Below are 21,626 nucleotides of genomic sequence, written 5' to 3'. Positions count from 1 at the left end.
TGCTTGATTTTATGCAAGTAGCTTACCCTTGCTAGCCTTTATTCCCCAGCTGCAAAATGGGAATGATGATATCATATTATCATCAGGATGCTATTAAGATTACATTATTCCACTCCTATTATTACTGCAATGCATGGCTAATAGTTTTTATTTTCCTTGCTGACAGTTCCTTGGTTCAGAAGATACAATCTACTCAAGAATTATTGATTTCACTGAGGATAAAAATATGACAGAGACATTGGAATTAAGTGAAAATATCACCAAGGAGTTGAGTGGAACAAAGTAATTAAATATTTGGTAAAGTCAGGCATAAAAAATTGATTTTAGGAAGCAGATTCAAAGGCTTCAAAGAAAATATGTTATAGCCTTCTTCCTGGTTACAGATTATAAATGTGAATGTGTCTTATTAGAGAGGGAAGAATCAAAAAGGAAAGCAAATTCTGACAACAAAATCATTCATGATTACATTGAGGGAAAATATAGAGGGATTCAGTGCCCAAAGGAATATTTGCTGCTGTTTGCGGTGGTCTCTGCTAAAAGGGTGTATACAAAATATGGGAGCCAGGACACACTCAATTAAATTATCAAAGAGCATCATGTGTCAGGAAAAGCTCAAATTAAAGGCAAAAGAAACAACTTTTCCTTCTGTTCAGAGGGGAGACAGAGAGGGACCAGGCCCCGTGATTGGAGCAGATGGTGTGAAGTTAACAGCTGTCAGAGGGGAACAATGCCCCAGACTCACTTGCTTTCAAATTCTCCTTTAAGAACTGGGGAGATTGGAAAGCTAGTTAGGCAAAGGGATCATCTAATCTTTAATGGGTTCAGACCTTTAGGTTTAGGTGAATTGCATCCCAGGGTTTGGGAGAAAATGTAGAATGAGAGTCCAAAGGCTGGAAATAGAAAAGCACCCTAATTTTCAAAAAAGCAGTGAAAGGAAGGTGAAGGCAACTCCAGTTTGGGAAGCTTAGCAGATCCACAATCCTTGAAATATAGAACTTATGGAAGGCTTGCGAGGACTTTGAGAGGTAAAAATGCCCTATGAGCCACATGGTTTCACTCATATAAATCTAAACTTGTTTCTTCTTGAAGAGGTAAATGTGTCACAATCTTAACATAAATTGGTTTCAGTGGGGATTTAACTAAGTGCCACACAGTACATGGCACAGAATAGGTACTTAGTTGGTTATTTGTTGAATTAATCTATGAAAAGGATCCTTAGGAAGAAGATAAATAAAGATTATAAAATTAGATGGAATTATGCAGTTTGAACAATGGACTTAAGGCTACATGGAGCAAAGTCTTTACCAGCATATTTGTCCTGTCCCCATATAGACCTGGATGTGGCCTTGAATAGAAATGAAAACATAGAAGATAAATATATCAAGTTTAGCAAGAATGTACCCAATTTAAAGAGGTAATGGCTTCACAGTTCCCAGAAAAGGTTAACTAGACTGCAGTTTTTATAACAAAGTCCAGAAACCACATCAAAGGAAAATTAGCAAAGTCGGAAGAGCTCAAGCAGGTAATGGTGAAGATGAGAAAATGGAAGTCGGGCCATATAAGACAATGATGGAGAAGACTAAAAGTGGAGGAGTAGACATTCTAGCAACTTCCCATATGTTACAGACTATGTGGCAATAATTGTGCATGACAGAGCTATGATAGACATAGGAACTATTTTAGGGGTTGCAATTGTATTTCAGTATACAGATAACTTGTTCATAAAAAGAATGAGAATCATATGGTAGCTCTATTTTTAGTAATTTAAGGGTCCTTCACACATAGTGGTTGGGCAGTTTGCATTCCCACCAACAGTGTAAGAGAGTTCCTTTTTCTTCACATCCTCGCCAGCATTTGTTGTTGCCAATTTTTTTTTTTTTAAATATGGGTTATTCTCACCAGTGTGACATGGTATTTTATTATGGAGCTAGAAGGGATTATGCTCAGTGAAATAAGTCCGGAGAAAAAAATATATTGGATGGCTTAATTTATAGGAAGAATATAGGAAAACCAGAAAAGGGTAAAAAGAAAAAAAGACAAAACTTGCAGGCAAACTATAGATTTTAGGCATAAAGCAGGGGAGGGAGAGGAAGAGGGTCAAAACAGGGACAGGAAGATGATGGGAGATTTATGGGGATTACACCTGAGGGAAGAAATCAAATATGATACAAAAATGAACAACAATGTAAGAAAATAAAAAAGTTTAACCAAGAAAAAAAAAAAAAGAATGAGGAGTCTCTCAAAAGTAGTGATTGCTTTCTGGTCTGAATGGCCACTTTCAGCAATGTTTAATAGATAATTTCAGGTGTAGATGAGAAGTGAAACTAAATAACATTAAAAATCTCTCAAACACCAAACCAAGATGGTCCTAGATTCCCCTGTGTCATTATTGGTTCTCCCATTATTGTTGAGGAGCTAAGGTGCTAAGCATGCTATAGTTGGTTACACTAGAAAGCCAGGGCTGCCAACTCACAGTCCTGCCCATTTTGGCTGCTGCACTTGAGGAGCAGACATATGTGTCACTTCCATAATGCATGCTGCCTCCAGGGGAGAGACTTCTCTGACAGCTGGCCAAGGAAGAGCCCTGATGTCAACTGTCAAAGTTTGCATTTTTGAATGAGGGAATGAGATTTCATTGCAGCAATATGAGATCAGATGATGCTTTGAAACCAAACAAACCTCAAATAAGTTCTTTAAATTTATATGATATGAGAGTTCTCCTGGGCAAATCAATATAATTATATTAAGGTTATAGTGACAATTAATGGCACATTGTAAGTGGAGTGGTAAATATCGTAATCTCTGTGTTTGTTTTGAACACCCTGGGGGGTTGTCCTACTTTTCTATTCATAGAAAATGAATAACCACAATAAATAACCTTCCAATTCATTACTACCAGTTATTGCTAAGGTCTCTTTCTCTGGGAATCAAACTCAGAAAATTTGGGAATTGGAGAACTCTGAATGAGTGCTTATAAAACAAAATGTCAACATAGAATTCATATATTTCTCAAACAGAACCTAAACATTGGGCCTGAAGCTGATGCAAATGAGGTAATGATGTGAGATTCATATTTATACCATGTATCAGTGTCTATCTCAGCATACTATTAAAATTCAGCAGCGAAAAATTTCAATATTGTTGCATTGCCCTCTACATGTGATTAAAACCAGTTAATTTTCTTTCCTTTGCAAATTTTTCTTTTCTAATATCAACCAATATTTGCCTGCAACCAATTTACTATACTCTGAGATTGGAGAGTAGGATTAAATTTTTAGCCATTCTTTCTCCTACATGGTCTGGCAGAGTCAGTCCCTAGGCAGTCCCTACTAAGCTCACAGACACTTAGTAATTTATTTCTTGAATAAATGGACAAATGAATGCATAAGCGACATTTTGTTCAAACAGTTGTAACAAAGAATTCTGATTCCAAAAGAATCAGAGAAACTTAGTGGTTCAATGACCATTGAAATTATTTGGTTCTGTAACTCCTCACCCCACCATCTCTGCCAAGTACTTTTTATTTTGAGATATTCATTACAACTCTTGGCACTTAGTTCCAGTTTCAGATGGCTGTGACCACATGAAGTCTTCTTTATATTAATACAATGTAGCTCCCTAGAGTTTCCACTCAAACTGTTCACGGTCCTATCCTTGGGGCTGTCCATGCTCTACCACTTTACTTGCCTCCATAAACTTAAACACTGTTATGACATCCATGAAACCTCTCTTCTCCAAGTAAATACTCCAGAATATCCATGCATTTCCCCATGAGACACATTTTCACAAGTCCCCTCACTACATCACAGTGCTGCTCCAATTGGTCTTGAAGAGAATTGGCAAGAATGAACTCCCCAAACTTCAGAGTATAGTGTAGGATAATCATGTGCCATCCAGTTCCTTATTTTGGCTATACTAATGCAGCTTCATACCACATGATTTTATAAGGCAACCTCCTTATGCTCTTCATACATATGAAGCATGATCTCAACATACAAACCTTTTATTTTTGCTGAAACTAAGTCAGGTCTTCCCCATACCACATTGTTCATTTTATTTTTTTGTTAACACAGATGGAAAGTTTTGCATTTATCCCTGTCATTTCTCATCTTGTGAGACTAGTTTGTTATATTAGTCTGTCAAGAACTTATTGAGCTGGTTCCACATCCTATGTTTTTCCAAACCTTATGTGGGCTGCAGAACAAATAAAACCACCTTCTATATCTTTATCTAAGTCACCAAGTCTACTATCCAGGATATGACAATGGTCTTAGAGTTTCTTTCCCCCTTCAAATCATTTGACTGCAAAGTAGTAAGTTATCTTTTTTTCTTTTTGTGCCTCTGTTATTTTTTTTATACTCCAGCTATATATAAATATAATGATCTAAAACAACAATTATTTCATCAATGTTCATTAATGATGGCTCAGGAATTCTGACAGGACACAGAAGGGTGGCTTGTTTCTGCTTTGAGATTTCTGGGGCCTCAGCTGAGAAGACGTGAATGGCCAGCAGTGACTCTAAAAACTGACAGCATCACTCACTCCTCTGGCACCTGTGCTCAGTTGGGGCTATCTCCTGAACAATACTGACATGTGGCATCTTTGCATATCTTGATCTTCTCACAGTTTCTCACAGATGGGTCCAAAAGAAGCATTGGAGAGAGAATGTTCCAAAAGAATGACTAGAAGCTGTGTAGTCTATTCCACCCTAGTCTCAGAAATCACAAAACATTGGTTGAAGTAGTTTTAGGCTTACACAGATTCAGCAGAAGAGGATCTACATGCCTCCTCTCAATGAAAATAATGTCAAAAGAGTTGGAGTCATTTTTCAGAAAACTACCTCAGAATGGCATCTGACTGACAGTCTTCCAAATCTATTTAGTCTTTAATATGAGAATACATTTTTTGGTAAGTCTTCAGAGAAAGAAAAAATGAGTGCACATAACAGCTATGTACCTGTAATGTTCAACTCATGTGGAGATTTTTGTTTGTTTTTGTGTGTCAGTTTTAGAGGCATATGTAATAATCAGAATATTTGAAAGCATTGAATTTGATGGGTTGAGTGTATTACAGTGGTATGTGATATCCAAGGCCCTAATGAGCCATGCATATGATTTCCATACTCCATTAATGCCTTCTTCATAAGTGATTTGATTCTCGACCCTGAATATCACCACTCATGTAAAGTTGCTGTCAAAGCCAGAAGCTCCAACTAATTGGAGAACTACAGGTGAAAGAAATGTTCTTCTGTCTCCCAGGAGAGTGCTGAGGGCTCATGGCAATGAAGTTAGTGTGGAACAGAGAATCATTCAGGGAGCCCATGTTCTAGGCAAATGCCCAAACAGGCTTATGTCCCCATTCAGTGTCACCATGTGTGTGCACACAAAGGATGTATCTTCTACTTTAAAAGATTTTTTTAATAGAAATGTGCATAGAAAGTGACAGAGAAGAAAAGTTTTCAAGTAACAGACTCCCAATAAAACTCCCCAAAGGTGCCTCCCCTGGTGGCATAGGTAGTTGAGCACAGCACTGTGAAGCTGTCCGCAGCTTATGCAATGAGGGTTCAATCCCGGCAGGCCAGCGAGAATCCCACATGGCTCGGCAGACCTCTCCTGACTTGTCCACTGCTCCCCTCAGCAGTGTATTTCAGTCAGTCTGCCTGTTCTGTTCCCCGCTCTATCTCTGGTGAATCCTCTCACCCTCCTGCACATCTGGCCTGTACCCCAGTTCTTGTGTGAATGAATAAATAAATATTTAAAAATAAATAAATGAAACTCCCCAAATTACCATCCTATTGTGGGCAAATGCCCAGACAAACAGGCTGTGTCAAAAACAGTGACTCTGAATCCCAGAAACTTGTCAAAAGTTTAAATTTCCTGGGCCTCCCTGGTGGCGCAGGCAGTTGAGTGCTACACGGTGAAGCTGTCCGCAGCCTCTGCAGCGCAGGTTTGATCCCAGCCAGCCAGCGAGAATCTCAAATGGCACAGCAGACCTCTCCTGTCTCGCCCGCTGCTCCCCTCAGGAGTGTGTTTCGTCAGTCTGCCTGTTCTGTTCCCCACTTTGTCTCTGGTGAATCCTCTCACCCTCCCATGCATCTGGCCTTACCCCAGTTCTTGTATAAATAAATAAATATTTAAAAAAAAGTTTAAATTTCCTTTTGGCAAGGAACCACAGAAAAGAGGTTAGGCAGGTCTCAGAGAACTGAGACAGAGGAGAGACTTAAAATTCAAAATGTACCACATAATAATTCACCCTGAGGTCAGGATAATGGCTGCCATTGTCTCTGCCAAGGACCATGATCAGCTTCCTCACATGCCTCTCACCCACATGTCTCCTCTAAGTCTCTGGGTGCAAGTCAAAGTCAGAAAGCAAGTGAACCTGACCCCACAGGTGTTCAGTTATAAACCAATCATGGGAACCAGTCGTTCCCAGCTGAAACAGTACTGAAATAGTACCCAAAAAGTACTAAAAGACATCTCAAACATAACTCAAATAGTATTAAAGGACAGTGCCTAGGTGGGGGACAGTTCACTATCAATGGGTTCTCACTTGCATGCACAATTGCTAGACCACTCAGGCTGAGGATCCAACAACAATATGGCTTATTTAACAAACAGAAGATTGGGGGGAAATAAAGAGGCTATAAGTGGCTGGTTGTCTCATCTCAGATAGTGTCCATAGTGTCCAGAAGTTCAAACAAAATCCATCCGTGGAAGATGAGGTGACACCACAGCAGCCCACAGCAGCTAGGTAAAAATACTGGACCAGAGAGTGATGGACTCAATAGCACCTGGACGTGGTGCTGGAGAACCAAAGGTTGCGGTCAGCTCTTTGAGACAATGGGCCAAGCATGACAGTGCTCATTGTAGGTAATGTCAGCATTAGGGCCAGAGTCAGGTGCAGATGCTGAGTATCTGTGAAGATCTAAAGAAATACAGAGGTCTGAAAGTCCATGGATGTCTGCTGATTCCTATAGAGGTGCTTGAGATTTCTCTTCAGAGGCTATCTGCTGAATACTTCTTTGAAGATGGTCCAATGAATGCTTCCTCTTCAAGGGCCTGCAACAGGATGTATTAAATTGGCACTTGCTCTGTCTTATATCCAAATTCAGTGTCACCCATTCTATAGAACTAATTGGACTATTTTCAATTCTAAACATCTAATTGAACTGTTTAGCACCAATCAGTTTGCTTTTCATTTGCAATCTTAATAATTAACACATTGAGCTTGAACCTAATTGGTCCACTTAGCTTCAACCTGATTGGTTCATTTAGAATTGTAGAGCAGCTATAAAAGAGGGAAAAGCCCACCCCAGCTTGTACTCAGGTCAGGGTAGGCTCATGGGCGTGTTGGCTCCAGAGGCATGTGGATGGAGCTGGTTTTGCTGGGGTTGGAAGAGGGAAAGTGTAGGGGCCACAGTGCAGGTTTTCTGATCCCATGCAGACGGGGTAAAGGAGGAGAGAGTCCTAGAGCCCTCAGTGGCTTTTGCAGGTCTTATTAGGATTACCAGGTGCACGGCAGGCAGGGGTGCTGGGGGGCCGGGAGCTGGCAGTCCTCCCAGCCCCCAGCAAGTCTTCACTCTATCTGGGCTCTCCGGCCTTCTCTGCTTCTGCTTCTGCTTCTTTGCTTCTCTCTTGGCTTCTCTTTGGCTTCTACTGGCGTCCCCATGATGCTGCCCTTAAAAACAGTCTCAGCCCAGGTGAATCCCATCTACCTATGCCCACACCCTACTCCATGTGCCCGCCATCAGGCATGCATTCAGGACCTCAAGGATCCATCATCTGTCCTGATGGCGGGAGGGCAGAAAAGCCTGACAATTTTCCTTACCCTACAGAAAGTATCCACAGTCTGCCTTACCCTGTGGCCTCTGGGTGCTGTGAAAATCTGATTACACAGTGATCCCCATTTTCAGGAAGTCAGATTCATGACATTCTGGGAGTTGAGATCTCTTCAGTGCAGGGATGGGGTGGAGTCCATAAAAAATTTAGGGGATGGAGTTCATTTAGGGTGTCATCCACAGACTCAGAGCTCACTCCTTCTGCTTACATTTTGTAATCACCCTGAAATGAGCACAGTTCTCTGGATTAATTTTGTGGGATGGAAGGCATCAGGAGCAACACATGACTTGTCTGCTTCACAAGTAGCTCATGCTAAGTCAACCAGAATGTCAAAGCACAGGGAAAAATTATTAAAAATTAAGGGGCAGAGTTCCACATGACACTTATAGGAAACAGCAGCACTGGTAAAATAAATATGATAAAAGATATTTAAAATTACTTAAAACTAATTTTTTGTATCTAAAGATCTTAGCCAGATTTCAATTTTTTTTATCATCACATGCTATTACTATGCAGAAACTTTGTTCTCAAGGTGTACTATGAATACCATAACCAATCACCATAACCAATAGCAGCATCAGTGACAGTGTGACAGTTTTAGAAAAGAAGTTCCAAGAAGCTTTGGGCTCTGTCTATTGGTACAGTGAACAGACAGCATCCTCTTTTACTGACCTCTTTTAGATCAATTGGGGATGATGACAGATTTTGGGGTAGCCAGCTCTCACTGGTCAAACCACAGAAATTTGTTTAATTCCATGGATGTAAAAATCATTGTCATTTTTATCTGAGAGCTTATGTTTTTGTCCTCAGTGCAACCTAGTAGCTTCTAGACAAACATTCCCCTTGGAACATATGCTTGAGGGGGAAGCCGTATGTTCCTTAAGAGTTCTGTGATGAAAACGTAGCTTATAATTCCAACCACTACCTTTAAGGGATTAGAGCTTTCACAGACCATTTTAATTAAAGTTCTCAAGACAGGAGGCAGAAGGCAAGATTGACTGAAATGAATATAACCTGCATAGAGCAGTGGGGGGGAAAAAAAAACCCATGTAGGGATGTAGAGTTGTACTACACTTTTTTTTGGGAAACAAATCAATATGTAGTCCACAAACAAAGCACAAGCTGCAGAAAGATAAAGTTAAAAACATCACACCAAGCGGCTTGAGGCTTAGGCTTATTTGAAAAATACATCTTTATTGCCTTACAAATTCCCTTTAACAAGAGATTCATTTTTCCAATGAAGGACAAGCTGATTATTGTCCTGTGGTTTTCAATTAATAAGTTCACAGTTAACAGTTTTTAAGTACACTGAATCATGTAAATTTCCATATCACAGCAGTTAATTTATTTGTTTGTTGTGGTATAGCAGGCACCACATGAATCTGGTTTTGAAATCAATTCCAAGTAAAGCAGATGATTTTTGATGTTTGCAGGGCAGACAATATGCAATGAAGACCCTCAAAACCCTCAAACCTCTCCCCGTGCTATTGCATCTAGAGTGGGTTTTGTGCTGCCACAGCAAACTGAAAAGGGTAAAGAACCCATATTAATATCCACACTGACAGATCGGGGGATGAGAGTCCTGTTTCTGTGTGACTGCCTGTGATTCACTGCTATCTTTTATTTATGATTACAATTTTTTTCTTTGAGAGCTCTTAATGTATTCACAGACACACAAACACAAGGATCATTAAGTTACAAGCTGGGTTTATTTACCGTTTGCAGGGAGCTCAGATGGTGTGGTGCTACTGAACAGCATTTGAATTTTAAGGTTATATACCAGCATTTCCTCTTTCTGCACCCTGTCCTAGTCCCAAGCACGCACAGAGAATTTTACTCTGAGTTTAGGAAACTGATTCTCCATGGGATGTTTTAGAATTAAAGAGGGACCTATTTAAGACTAGACCTAGAAAAAAGTTTCCACGGAAGTGACAGGAAATGGCCAATGGGAAGAGCATGGAGATAAAGAGAGTGGAGGGTTATACAGAGGGAGAGAAGAGGCAGGAATTATAGAAGGTTCTGATACTATTCATTAAAAAAAATTATAATGACGATCTGTTCCTTTGGAATGAATAAATGAATAAACGTTTGAGCATTTCAATCAGTAAAATGCACAGACCTTGAAGAAGTGACACAAAAGCATTGAGAGATAAAATTGAGTAAAATGTCCCCAGTTAATTTGAAAATTTCAATACACTGTCAAAATTCCTGGCAACCAAAAGAAACCTCAAAGCCATGCAAATTGCAATTTTCTTTCCCTGTGTGTTTGAGTGGATAGCGTATTTACATATCTGAATCTATATGCTAGCATTTATACTGGCTTTGAATGTGTTGATATTGAACACTTTTGTAACCTATTGTTAACATTTTCTCTCAATGCAATATTAGCTACTATGAGTGTTTTCATCTTAAAGCAGGTTGTTTTCTTCATATTTAGTGTTCCATGAACATGAGGAGAGACCATTTTTGTCTTTCCTCAGAGCTGTCATTTAAAGCAGCCCCCACCTTCCACATGTTTGCCCCATCTGTCTCCCTTCAATTCTGCCTTTGTTATGGCATGGGAAAATTGGGCAAAGTGGAGATGAAAAACATGAAAACCACCATAGATTGAAAAATATTTGAATAATGTCCTTAAAAGTGGTTTAATTTTGGATTCTTGAAAAAATAAATTTCAGATGTAAATAAGCCAGGCAGGAGGAGATCTGGTTTCAAGACAGAGACAAGTTTTTCTAGAAAACTGGACATCTTAATGTCTTTCAACCCTGAGGTTTTGTGATGAAGTAGAATTAGTGTCTGCTAGAAAATTAAACCTGAGTATCAGTTCACCATTCTTTTTGTAGCTCACAAGGATTTTGGACACAAAATTAACCATTGTAATTTCGTATCAGTGGACTCTGTCATGATTTCCAAGCAGAGAATAGACAATCTATATTAGGACTTCATATTTTTTTCAATTAAATACACCAGAACCAACATAAATTTAGTCATAGCATTTTTTAGTTACCTCTACTTCAAGTTCTAGCTGTCTGGTAAACATAGTACTGAATACTGAATAGAATAATGTGATTCAATAGATCAGTATTATCTAGGAATCCCAGAGGTAAATAGAATGTCTAACATTCATCTAATTTAATGCTCAGATTCATTGACAGTGTGGGTTAGGACTTTCATTCTTTCAGCACAGATGAAGAGCTGACACATTGGAGAAAATACATAAATGGTTAAAGACTTCAGCATCCCACTCTCACCAATGGGTGGTACATTAAGACAGGATAAAGAAGGGCACACTTGTCCTAAGCAAAGGTCTAGACCACATGGGCCTAACAGATATTTATAGGGCATTGCATTGCATCCTCCCCCACCCCCCCAAAAAAATCTGAGTATACATTTTTCTCAAGTGCACACAGATCATTCTCCAGAATTGACCACATACTGGGTGTAGAGGCAGGACCTGGACACTGCGGGTTTTCTGATCCCATGCAGACCGGGTAAAGGAGGAGTCAGAGTCTTCAGTGGTTTTTTGCAGGTCTTTTATTGGGGTTCACCAGGCATATGGCAGGCAGGGGTGCTGGCTGGGGGGCTGGCAGGCTGGCAGGCCTCCCAGCCCCCAGCAAGTCTTTACTCTATCTGGGCTCCCTGGCATTCTCTGCTTCTGCTTCTTTGCTTCTCTCATCGGCTTCTTTCTCAGCTTCTCTTTCAGCTGCTACTTCGGCTTCTACTGCTGCTGCTGGTGTCCCCGTGACGCCGCCCTTAAAAAAACACAGTCTTAGCTCAGCTGAATCCCATCTACCTATGCCCACACCCTATTCCAGGTGCCCGCCATCAGGCATGCATTCAGGACAAGGATCCATCATCTATCCTGATGGAGGAAGGGCAGAAAAGCCTGATATTTTCTTTACCCTACACTGGGTCATAAGACAAATTCTAACAAGTACATGAATATTTAAACCATTCCAAGATCTTCTCTGACCATAAAATAATCAAACTAGAAATCAACTACAAAAAGAAGGCCAGGAAATCTTTCAATACACGGAGTCTGAGCAATACACTACTACAAGTCCATTGGATTAATGAGGAAATCAAAGAAGAAATTAAAAAGTTACCTTGAGACAACTGACAATGAGGACACAACCTTCCAGCAAAAGCAGGACTAATAGGGAAGTATAGAGCAACACTGGTCAACATTAAGACACAAAGAACCCAAAGAAACTACCTAATCTCTCATCTTGAGGAACTAGAAAAAGAACAACAAAAAAACAAAAATTCCAAAAGCAAGTAAGGGAGGAAATCATTAAAATGAAAGAAGAACTGCAAAAATTTCATTCATAGTAGAGAAGAAGGGTCTGTTAGCCACTGACCTTGAAGCTGCCTTTGGCATTTTCTTTTCACTGGAGCAAATAAGAAGTACTGAGCCAGGTTCCTGCAGGACATGCTTAGACTTGCTCCTATATTTTCTCTTTCTTCTTACTAATATCACCCTTTTCCCCTGTAGAGAATAGTTTTTGCTCAGTGGTTGGAAATGCATTAGGAAATAAAAACTTCAGTTTTCTCTTCATCTCTTCTCGTCTCGTCCCTTCTCTTCTCTGCTCTGCTCTGCTTTTCAGCGAAAGACATCACTAGATGAAAACCTAGATCAGTAAAAAAGCAATGGGAGAGGAATTCCTTTAATGGGATCAGTCTTCCCAAAATGAAAAAATGGATTATTATCAATATCCCCAGAGTAGACTTCTTCCAGCCAATGTCACTCTGATATGGGGAACTAAAGGTCAATGGAGACTGAACTGAGGAAGTTGATTACCATTACCTTAACAATTCAGATAATTTCCCTAAAAATTGAGGAGTTTTTACTTGGTCTTAGCCCTTGGGTCTTCCCTAATCAGTAAAGAGACCTTCACCCCCTAAGTAATTTCCCTTTTCCTAATGGTGTTTGGGTGGTATTATTCAACCTTAGGTGTATCTGCAAACAGATCCTCTCTATTTGAGAATCCCACCTTTACTCTTAAACATCAGCTCCTTCTGTCATGTAAATTCTCCCCCTTTATTTCCTTGAAACCTTAGGTTCTTAAACACTGGATAAATATCCCTAGCTGTTCCAATTTTTTTTTTTTTTAATTTAAAGCTATGTGCAATCTCTACATATGTTATTAAATTGATTTTCCTTTTATTAACCTATTTGATATTATTTTGATTACTTATTTAGCCAAGAAGAACCCAGAGGTGTGGGAAATTATCCCCTAAATCCTGACACTTTCCTCAAGAAAACTACCTGTCTGAAGTTATTTGGCATTCTAACACATTCTTATGATGAGCCCCACTAGGTGTGCTCAGTAGGCAGGAAAGAGGGGAGAAGCAGAAGGGAGGATATTAGAATGTAGAGGAACAACTTTAGTGCAGAATTCTCTAGGCTAGTAATGAATGGAAATCTCATGATCTGTCCTGGCTAGAGAAGCCTTGGGGCTGGAGCTGTGCTCCAACAGCAAGAACTGTGACTTCCTTAGGAAGGACCTTTAATATTGTTCTCATCCCTTTCCGGGCAAGTAGGATGTGTCCTGCCTTTGGCATCCTCATTCAACTGATGTCAGCGCCTCCATTTTCTGTCCAAATTTCATTCCCATCCTATTATCCCAATGAATCACTAAAAGTTAAGAGCATGTGGGGGTGGAGAGAGGGCTGAGCCAGGAGAAAGGAGGCCAGCATTCCGGTTTATGCTCCACAGCTGAGCTTCCATGGGACCTTGGGAGAATTGTTTAGCCCTGAATCCTTCCTGGTCTCTTCTTTGGTAATGGAGACCATAGCAATTAACTCACTTAGCAATCAGAGTCTCTGTGAAAACCAAATGCAATAATACAAACAAAAATATAGGATATTATGTAAACAGGAGGCATTTTCATGAGGTCCTTTTACTTAAGCTGTAAGTTTCCTTTTCTCTTGGATAAGACTACTAATATGAACATATTTCAGGGGCTGTGCTTCAACTAATAAATTCATGATTCTCCCCTAATTAAAAGAATAGAAAACGTGTGGAGCAATCGGATTCAAGCAAGTACAGTTGTTTATTTAGTACCTGCTGTTTAGAAAACAATTTGAATATAGACACTGCAGACCTCTTTAATAAAAATCTTCTTATTTGTCTGAGCAATTGAAAACTTTAGGTAGAAAGAATAAGCCTATGTTTGAGTGGGAAAGCATAGTTGAGCAGCTGGATTTCTGAAGGTACATTTGTATTCAGCAACTTGTTCTCATGACCAAATTATAGATACCCAGAGTTCATGCTAAGAAGCATTCGAGCTCAAACTAGACGCGGGAATTGGGGAAACAAGTTTATCATGTGCAGGCCAGCTACCAGTAGGGAAGGGAGAATGAGTCAGGGCCAGAGCCTTCAGACCAGAGCCTGATACCCTGACACAAATAAATATATGATTCAACTAATGTATGTCTAGAGGAATAATTAAATGCTTAAATTTGGCATTAAAAGGAGGAAGAACCAAAATCAATGATAGAAACATCATTTTAATAAGCTAAAAATATAAGTGCAAATTAAAGTAGAAGAATAAAATTATAAGGGTAAGAACAAATACTAGTAAAACAAAAAGAGAAAAACATATATCCATAAAATCAAAAGATAGTCCTCTACAAAAAGGAAAAATGGCACTGAAATTGATGTGACTAACTTGGCTAATCAAGATAAAAGAATTGTCAAAAATTATGATGAATTAATGTCCCACAAATATAATCTACATTGTCATCAGTAAATGAAAATTAAAAGCACAATAAGCCATCACTCCATGCCCACTAGAAAATCTAAAAGCTAAAACTAGAAGACTGACAACACCAAATGTTGGCAAGGTTGTGGAGTAAGTTGGATGCTCTCAGACTAGTAGTAGAGAGGGATCTAGCCACTTTGTAAAACATTTGACAGTTTCTAACAAAAATGCAAAAATGGATAATATACATAGATAGAGAACCCTAAAAACTCCACAGAAAAACAACTCAAAATAATCAACCAGTTCCATAAAGTAGCAGGATACAAAATCAACACACAAAAGTCAGTAGCCTTCCTATACACAGTCAATTAGAAGAAGAAGAAATAAAAAAAAAATCCCTTTTATAATGGAAACCAAAAAAATCAAATACTTGGGAATAAACCTAACAAAAAAAGGTGAAAGACCTATACAAAGAAAATTATAAAACACTGTTAAAAGAAATTGAAGAAGACACAAAGAAATGGAAAGACATCCCCTGCTCATGGATTGGCAGAATCAACATTATTAAAATGGCCATCCTCCCAAAAGCAATATGCAGATTCAATGCCATTCCAATAAAAATCCCAAAGACATTCTTCAAAGAAATAGAACAAATACTGATGAAATTCATATGGAACCACAAAAAACCATGAATAGCCAAAGCCCTACTGATGAAAACAAAGGAGAAATGAGGTATTACACTTGCAAACTTCAAGCTATACTATAAAGCCATAATAATTAAAACAGTTTGGTATTGGAACAAAAACAGACACACAGACCAATGGAACCAAATAGAGAGCCCAGAAATAAAGCCACACTTATATGAACAACTAATCTTTGACAAAGGAGCAAAGAATATGCAATGGAACATGGACAGTTTGTTGAATAAATGGTGTTGGGAAAACTGGACCTCCACATGCAAAAAAATGAAACTAGACCACTACCTCTCAACATGCACAAAAATCAACTCAAAATGGATAAAAGAACTGGACATAAGACCGGGAACCATAAAATATATAGAAGAAAGTATAGGTAAAACACTACAAGACATACATCTCAAAAACATCTTTAAAGACTCATCACCCAAAGCAATGATAGTGAAGGCAAAGATATATACCTGGGATTACATCAAACTGAAAAGCTTCCGCACAGCAAAAGAGACATTAACCAAAATAGAGAGACACCCCACTTATTGGGAAAAAATCTTTGCGCTCCATCCAACTGATAAAGGACTGATCACAATGATATACAAAGAACTCACACGGCTCAACAAAAACAAAATAAACAATCCAGTCAATAAATGGGCAGAAGAACTCAAAAGACATTTCTCCAAAGAGGAAAAGCAATGGCCAAGAGGCATATGAAAAAATGTTCAACATCCCTTATCATCAGGGAAATGCAAATCAAAACCACACTGAGATACCACCTTCCACCAGTAAGAATGGCACATATCAAAAAAACAAGCAACAACAAATGTTGGCGAGGATGTGGTGAAAAAGGAACTCTCCTGCATTGCTGGTGGGAGTGCAAACTGGTCCAACCATTATGGAAAGCTGTCTGGAGGTTCCTCGGTCTACTAAAAATGAAGCTACCATAGGACCTGGCAATTCCACTCCTAGGGATCTACCCAAAGGACAAGAAAACATTGATTCAAAAGAACATCTGTACCCCTATGTTTATTGCAGTGCTATTTACAGTAGGTAAAACCTGGAAACAACCCAAATGCCCAAAAAATAGATGATTGGATCAAGAAGATGTGGCATATATACACAATGGAATATTATTCAGCAATCAAAAAAGATAAACTCATGTCATTTGCAGCAACATGGATGGAGCTAGAAGCATAAGCTCAGTGAAATAAGCCATAAGGTAAAAGAAAAATATCGGATGGTTTCACTTATAATAGGAATATAGGGGAACCCAATAAGACATCAGTGTAAAAAAATAACAATAACAGTACAAAACACAACAAAGCAAAATCAGACAATTATAAACCAGAGACATACTGCAGGGGAGGAGGAGGGAGAGGGGTGTGAGGGAATGGAGGGAGGAGCACAAGGGACTGTAGTGATAGTACATGGGTGCCTTGGGGAAGGAGATTCTATGGGGACTCAATCTGAGGGGGTGGGGGGGAAGAAAATATGGGCTTAAAAATGTGAAAAATGATAAATGTTAAAATAAAAAAAAAAACCTGCAAATAAATAAATAAATAAATAAAAATGAGTTGCACTGGGCATTCAGGATGCTCAGGATGAGAAGCCTCACGTCCCCTGGGGCCCACTTCTCTTAAACTCTAAAAAAAAAAGCAAATATCTTAACCAAGAACCCAGTAATTGTATTGCTAGGTATTTGCCCAAGAGTAATGAAACAAAGTCTTGCACACAAATGCTTATGATATTAATCTTTATTCCAAATAGACAAGAGCTAAACCACTCAAATACTCATCAATTGTGGATAGACAAATTGTGGTAATTTATACAATGGCATACTACTAATCATTAAAAGGGTGAGAATTACTGATATCAAGCTGAGTACAAGAAGTCTTGGGCCTCCCTGGTGGCACAGCGGTTGAGCACTGGGTTGCGAAGCTGCCCACAGCCTCTGCAGCGCCGGTTTGATGCCCGGCCACCGGGCGAGGGTCCCACAAGGTACTGCAGACCTCTCTTGCTGCCCGCTGCTCCCCTCAGCAGTGTACTTCAGTCCTTCTGCCTGCTCTACTCCCCGCTCTGGCTCTGGTGAACTCTCTCACCCTCCTGTGCTTCTGACTGTACCCAGTGCTTGTATAAATCAATCAATCAATCACTCTTGTATAAATAAATAATTTTAAAAAAAAGAAGTCTTGCACAAATAAGCACACTATATGATTGAATTCACATGAATTACTAGAAAAAGCAGATGAATCGATAGTGGCAGAAGGACATTAGTTGTTGCCTGGAGTTGGGAAGAAGGGACATATTAGAACAGATATCAGAGGAAGAATAGGGACCTTTTGGATATTTGAAAACATTCTATATCTTAATTTGGATGTTGACTACATGATGTATACATTTTCGAAACTTGTTGAACATATTAAGTCCATCTTAATTAAATATATTTTATTGTGTGATTTATTATAAATTAACCTTAATAATGTTGCTTTGTAGAACACTTTCCTCATGATGGATATATTTGCTAAGAATTTTATTGACATTCATGCTATTATTCTGTGATTCAGGTGGGTCTCTATCAACAATGTCAAAAGTTTAGTTAACATCTCATCAGTCACCACCACCTGTGAATCAAAGCACTCCTATTTGCACCAGGTATGCAGAAATCTCGATTTCTGGACCTCACCAAAAAGAAAATCTCTTCTGCTTGGATTTATGTAAAACATTATGTATTTAGTACTCTGTGGACATTAAAACTGGTTCCATAGCCTTTAAATAAAAACTTGTTGGCTTGAGTACAATAATTAGATCATTTCTCTCAGGTCAAGTGAATCAGGTTTACTAAGTTTCTGTATCTAGTGTTCTGTATACTCTGTAGTCCCGAGAGCTGGAGCCATCATTCCAAACATGTGAAGATACCCCTCTTGTGGGAGACATATTTCTAAACCCACAGCAACCAGAAAATAGTACTTAGGTATGTAAGCTAACAATCCACGTACAAAACAATTTGAAGTGTTTTAGGTTTTCAGGGAACTGGTATAGCATCCTCAGTTGGGTAGTCAGAAAAATTATTATGAAAAAGATGAAATTTAAGTAATTTTGGAGCCACCTCAATGTGTTCAAACATTCTTCAGGAGACCATTAGCCTTGGGTTATTTCAGGCTCTGGTCTCTGGAACTCACATAGAAAAGAGGGTCATTTTGTAACAAAGCTGGTGAGCTGGTGGTGTTAGGATATACTTGAGGTAGTTTACTCAAGAAATACGCAAAATGGGCATTCTTCTGAATCAGAGCTGTGATATTTTACTAGAATTCAGAGAGCAATGTTATCTCCTTTGGAGTTTACTTTTGTCATCTTAATTTCCATTTGCTGGCTCTGCAGCTCAGTATGCCTTACGAATATCAAGAGCCTGGGAGTTATAAAAGCAGGCTCTTAGGACATGTACTTTCTTTGCTGGATGTAGTACAAAGAAAACAAGTCATATATACCAGAAAAGATGGCAAGATTTATAAGTGGGACATTACTAATTGGTCTAAAATAATTAATACCAAACAATTTTAAAAGTAAAATTGATAAAATATACTTTACCTATCAATATCTACTTCCTTAGGAATGTCAAATCTCCTCAGGGCTAATACCTTTTTTCACACTAATCATCATTACATTTGATACTAGTTGTGAAAGGGGGCCCCTGCAGTGTGGACTGTGGGGCAGGGAACCTGGAACCTCCCCTTTCGCTAAGGATTACCCTGTTATAATTGTTCTATATTGAAACAGGTATTTATAGCCAAACGAATGTATCTTTCTTTAACTTATTATGGGCACAAATATACCTCATCTTCACTCAGATGTGGAGTACCTAAGGCAATAGAAAATAGTTACTGTTGTTCTTGGCAAGGTTCATGTTGGACAAAAAGATAATTTCAAATTTCTGAAGAATATAGGTTGCTATCTATCACATACTCCAAATGATCTACTCCAACATTTTTTATATTAATTTTTTTTATTTTTTACATCATTGTTCATTTTTAAACAATATTTGCTTCCCCCCACCCCTCAGGTATAGTCCCCATAGAGTTTCTTCACCAATGCACCCGTGCACCATCACCTCAGTTCCCTGTGCTCCTCCCTCCCTCCCTCTGATCCCTCTCCCTCCTCTTCCCCTGCAGGATGTCTCTGATTTATAATTTTCCATTTTTGCTTTGTTGTGTTTTGTACTGTTATTATTTTTTTCACTGATATCTTATTTGGTTCCCCTATATTCCTGCTATAAGTGAAACCATCTGATATTTTTCTTTTTCCTTCTGGCTTATTTCACTGAGCATAATTCCTTCTAGCTCCACCCACGTTGCTGCGAATGGCATGAGTTTATTTTTTTTTGATTGCTGAATAATATTCCATTGTGTATATATGCTACATCTTCTTGACCCAGTCATCTATTTTTGGGCCTTTGGGTTGTTTCCAGGTTTTACCTATTGTAAATAGTGCTGTGATAAACATAGGGGTACAGGTGTTCTTTTGAATCACATTCTTACAAAGCGCCCAAATTTAATTAATGTGTTAAGGAGATGTTTACAGGGACCAAAATTCACTCTAGTATATCACCCAGAAAAGGATAATACACTGATCCTCTCTTGAGTTCATCAAAATAATTTTTTTTTTTTTCTGATTGAGTAAAAGGGTCTGAGAGAAAATGTGAAAGGGGTTAACTCTAAACCTGTATCTTTACACCAGCATTATCCATCCATGGACCACATCACCAGGGTTCCAAAAACTTAAATCTCTGATAATTTAATCCAAATTTGGGGAAATTGTTTAGGATCCTTACTCAATGCCAGTGAAGGCAGAGTTTGTTCTTGGCTTTTTCCTTTTCTTGCTGCGCCTCCCCCTTTCTCTACCTCCTCCTAGACCTTACTCTTCTTCGTCTCTGTCTTCTGTGTTACTCATTGTGAATTCCTATTCTCCCAGCATTTTGCTCACTTCTGATTCTAATTTTCTAGCACCACTTTTATTTCTAGGGATTAACAACAGTTATTAGTTTTCCTGGATTACTTCCTTTTAACTTTCTAAAAGCCAGGATTAGGTTCACTTCTGACTCTCCCTACCTTGACTATTTGGAGCATGAATTTTATGCTATTATAGTTCTGGCTCCAAACACCAAACTCAAAATCCATTTAATTTTCTGGTCTCTTTTCAGGTTGGAGAATGAGAGACTAAAACATAACAGAAATACATTTATGTATTTATTTTTCATAGAAAAACTGGGGTGTAGGCCAGGGTTGCAGGGGGTGAGAGGATTCACCAGAGACAGAGTAGGGAGCCGAGCAGGCAGATTGACTGAGATGCACTGCTAAGAGGAGTAGTGAGTGAGATAGGAGAAATATGCTGTACCACGTGCATTAGCTCCCTGGCTGGGAATCAACTCAGGCCATAGTGGTGATAGCACTGAGACTTAACTCCTAGGCCACCAGGGAGGCCCAAGAGAGATAAATTTAGATAGTTTACAGGGCACTGGAGTGATAAGGCAGAAATATCCATTTGGAAATAGGGACACTAAGCCCTAGAGAAACATGCAAGACAGACTTAATCTGGTATAGCACATGGTTCAGGGTGTTGATTAGGTGCCTAAACTTTACCACTCAGAAAAGAAAGTATTGATTCTTTGTCTTTCAAATTTCCCTAGTGGTTCAACAAATATGCTTCAGGAGTGAAAATAAAATCAAAAGGACCTCTAACAAATGAATCTGTAAAAACAAATGCTTTGCGAATGAAAAGCATTTCTTAGATGTAGGGAATTAGGTTTTACCATGATAAATCCTACTCTCTCAATTTCCCCATCTGTGAATTGGGTCTTATAGTAACTACAAAACCTGTTTTATGGGATAACAGATTACCTCATGAAAGAATAAATACAAATTCGTGCTACGAGTGAGACCATCTGGTATTTTTTCTTTTTCTTTCTGGCTTATTTCGCTGAGCATGATCCCTTCCAGCTCCATCCATGTTGCTGCAAATTGCATGTTTTTATCTTTTTTGAATGCTGAGTAATATTCCATGGTGTATAAAAGAATAAATATAAGAAAGAAAATATCAAAATCAACAAATAACTATGAACCAGAGACAGTCTATGGGGGATGAAGGGTGGGGAAAGGAGGGCTTGGGGTCAAAATAAGGGGGTTGTAATTATAAGGGGAATACAAAATAAAATTTAAATAATAAAAAAAAACTTTTCCAATTCCATTGCTATTTTTTTATAGGATAATTTTTTTTTGCTACCAAGTTGTATGTGTTTTTTTTTTATAATAACATGTTGTAAAATGGAAGCTTGCAAATAAATTCTCCCATTTGAAAAATTATCAATTCACTTTTTTGATTATTTTTTCTGTGCAAAAGTTTG

Source organism: Talpa europaea (assembly GCF_964194135.1).
Source record: "Talpa europaea genome assembly, chromosome: 14".
Taxonomy (NCBI): Eukaryota; Metazoa; Chordata; class Mammalia; order Eulipotyphla; family Talpidae; genus Talpa; species Talpa europaea.
This window is presented reverse-complemented; position numbering follows the sequence as displayed.